Below are 4,161 nucleotides of genomic sequence, written 5' to 3' on the forward strand. Positions count from 1 at the left end.
AATAGGGGCTGAAGAAGCCACACAAATAGTTGGAATAGTCGGGACTGAGGTGATAGACACATTGTGAATTTGAGGGGTAAAAGGCTCTGAAGTCGGAGTGACGATACGAGACCACATGGAACTTGTAAGGGGAGTTATAGAACCCATAATATCCTTCAAAGCCTTATAGCATAAAGGCAGCATGACACCGAGAGGGGTGACATAGAAGGGTGAAGTTTTCGTTGGGATAGGAATTTCGCCGCTCGTCACAAAGGATTCTTCACTCGTGATGAGGGATGTGTCATCCATGTTAGAAGAAGACATTGGGACCGAGACACTAGGAGAAGTAATGGGAATATCTTCTTTGGAAGGCTCCCAAACGGGGTTCCAATGAATATCGTAATACTCGTCTTATGGGGCGCGAGAGTTAAATGGTTGGATACTCGGAATAATAGGGAGAGTATCACTAACAATCGATGCCTCAGGAGCAACAGAAGATGGAGACCCTTGGTCACTTGGAATGGGAGACGGGATCGGTGATTACGCCAGGATGATTCAATTCAAAAATCCTAGGAAAACCTAACAAGAAAGAACCCTACACAATCTAAAATGCAAACAAGATCTAATAGGGTAAATGTGAACATGGACGAATAAATTTTAAGACACATGAATAGAACTTCACCTTTTCATCTTTAAAGAGTCAAGAAAAGGACGAAAAGATGACTCTAGTCGCCTTCGAATATTTAATGAGCCTGAGGTGAAAAGTGCTCAGATGGACCTTTTCTTTTAGGGAGTCCAAAAAGGAATGAAAGTGACTACTCTGGAGAACTAGGCAAAACGTTTACCAAACAACCTGTAGAACTGCATATACACCTTGGCAGTCATATGAAAACCAAGGAATTTCCATACGGCAGTCAATCTTCTTGAATGTTGTGTTCGGTGCGTTACGATTTGCAAGGCGGCAGACACGACTTCCTAAGGATAAAGGATGATAACCTAGTGGAGTCTCCCAACATATACTCGACGGTACATGGGAGCACAATTCCGTACTAGACCGCTATTGAGTCACTGGAGGAGGAATCACCCAACCTTGAGTGCAAACAATAGCGACTAGGTTTAACAACCTTGGAGCACGTCTCTAGCCTAGACCTCTAAATAGTGTGCATTATATTCCAATGCGTTGTTAGGTTTATTCAGTTCATTTTAGAGTTGATCTTGAATTATGTTTCAGTTTTCAGGCCTCACCGTATGTGTACAACAAATCCTAGGATGCAGCTAGAATGAGCGAAATATCCTTTTACTTCAACGAACACCTACCTACGGGAGGGTAGAGAGATCATTCCCAAACCAAGAAAACTAAGATAAACAAAGACAGTCACTCAATGCATATAGACATCAATTCCTAAAGTGCACGGGTACTACTAATGAGAAATTTTATCGTTCGCTTCCCAATATGCAAACTTGAAATGAAAATTCACTTTCACTTTCGTATACTAAATAAATGCAATCTTTTGATTTTGATGTCTTTAAATCTAGAAGAAACGAATAAGAAAACAATCAAGTGTGGAAAAACCAGTTATTCCAAACAATTGTGATTTATGTTCAGTAGTGAAAAGAAATCGAATCAATACCAAATATTGGTTCAATAACAGTCACTGAACAATCAACCAGAAACGAGCAATGGGGAAGGCTCAATCAAACCAACAAGAAAGTCACAAATGAATCTTGGGCAAACTAGCAACCAAGCCAATTGATTCAAGAACTTGAAAGAACGAACTAGGTCACACAGGAAAAAAACAAGATTCATTCAACAAAGCCAACGAAAGAGTGCCTTAACCATAAACAGTCAAAAACAAGATACTAAGCAAGAGGAAAAAGTCGGGGATCAACAGGATGGGTGAATTTATGAGGCATAATTGAAAAAATCAATTCTACAGGAATCGTCATAAGTACAACACAAGAAACTAGTGCTGATCAGCAACTAACTGCAGCAACAGAGCGATGTCGTCGCAGAAGTACATGATTTAACGTGACGTACTGATTATCGCAGTCGTCACGATTGTGTGACATTTTTCAGTGACACATAGGATTTTACAAAAGAGTGAGCGCGATGTCAGCACGACTGTTAAACTATTATCCGCGATGATGTTCAAAACAATGATAGGCGAACAAAAACTCCCAAACCAAAACCAGTCAATCCTTCAATCAAATAGAGGTATTTCCCAGATCAACCCAGTAAACTCAAATACTGATAGTTAATCCCCAAACTTCAAGAGAGACCAAATCAAAATCAAAACAAGAGCAAACAAGAGAAGAACATAGGCCAAACTCCCCAATGGTGTCACCAACTTGTGATGCAGGAAAGTGTTCCCTCTACAGACAGAGGCAACCCCTCTAGCCCTAGAGTGGGTCTAGTCACAGCAAGGACAGATCAACAATAGATTTCCTTAAACAGTCATAGTTGGAGGCCTACCTAAACCAGTGGTCGATGGAGTTCCTTTTTGATGCTCCAGCTTCCACTTCCTTCTCCTCAATGAGTGATAAACTTGAAACAATGCAAAGGAAATACAACAAAGCACGAACTCAAAAACAACAATGATCTATTTACTCACAAAGCCAAGAAGTCACGAGCTATCAAGTAAATTACATACAAGACATAGGAAAACATCATTGATTGTATTAATAATGAAAGAAGAGCAAACTTACAACCAAAGTCTTGATTTTGCAAGCCTTCTCAGAGGGTCCAACCAGTGTATTTCTCAAGAATTCACTCTTTGAAGGTGGATCTCCTAACATACAAAGTTCTCTCTCACTCATGAGTTTTACACAAAGTTAAGGGCACTTCACAACCTTCCACAAGCTATCAACAAACCAACACTTGTCACACCCACACCAGCTATCTATCGAACCCAAAAGTACTAACAACGCTGCTCAATCCAAGAATTTACCAATTAGCTGATCATAGCAATGGTGAGTGTTTAAATAGGAGAAGGAGTCTCCATGAAAGGTGGAAGAGTGAGCTTATCCCCAAGGAAGGTAGCACAAATGATGGAACTGCCATACTAGAGGAGGAACGGTAACACAAACTATGCTAACAACCAGGTCTGGAGACATCCAGAAGGTTGACTGTTGCAACAAATTCGCCTAATCTGGATCATTGCGAGCTTATAATTAAGCTTTAGCATTTACATCGCTAGTAAACAATGTAGCTAGTCAGTCCGTTGCTAAAGATAGGAAATAGCCTCGCGCCGGAGCATGGAATTGGACTGTCACGGGAAACAGATGTACTTCCATGCTGGAAGCGCGACCAAACCATTTACAACCATTTTTCATCACGTATATTAAGTGTAGAGTCACGATGAGGCTGAAAACTTAGGAAAAATTGGGTCACTGGGCAACATCAGAGAGCATTTATTTAGTATGAGCATGTTTCATTGGGACACATGACACAGTAGAAGGACTGGGGTGAAAGCAATGACAAATTATTGTGTAACAATCCCTAATAAAAGCATCATTAATGTATGCTCCTGACTATCAAAAATACTTTAACCTATATCTAGCTACGGTAGATACGACCATCACAATGGTTTTAGTTCAAGAAGACAATGGAACTGAACATCCTATTTGTTATTTAAGTTGAAACTTAAATGATATAGAAAGCTAGTACTCCTATGTTGAAAAGTTGGCCCTTGCAGCGGTTCAAGCAGTACAGAGATTTCGACACTATATCCTCTTTCGCAAAACTACCGTTTTGTCAGATTGCAACCCAATGACTTACATTCTGTCGCATCAGTTACTTAGGGGAAAATATTTGAAATGGATAGCCATTTTGAAAGAGTTTGATCTGGAATTCGTAAAATCCAAATCAAAGAAATCTCTAGTTTTCGTGGAGTTACTATGCGACTTCCCATCGTCGTCCAATGATTCAACATCCAGAGCATCAATTGTGGATGAATCTTTGTTTCTGATATCGTCGAGCGATCTGTGGTATGGAGATATAATCATCTATCTCCAAACCCAAACATATAGGCCTAATACCTCTCACTCAGAATAACGACGTGCTCGATACCAAGTGAAAGACTACATGATCGTCGGTGATACACTTTACTGTCGTGGTATCAATACAGTTCTGGGAAGGTGCCTCACCCACGAGGAGGCCAAAAAAGTCCTAAATGATTGTCA

Source organism: Pinus tabuliformis, chromosome 8 (assembly GCF_031772625.1).
Source record: "Pinus tabuliformis cultivar Carrire ecotype Pingquan chromosome 8, CPIR1, whole genome shotgun sequence".
In the NCBI taxonomy this organism is placed as follows: domain Eukaryota; kingdom Viridiplantae; phylum Streptophyta; class Pinopsida; order Pinales; family Pinaceae; genus Pinus; species Pinus tabuliformis.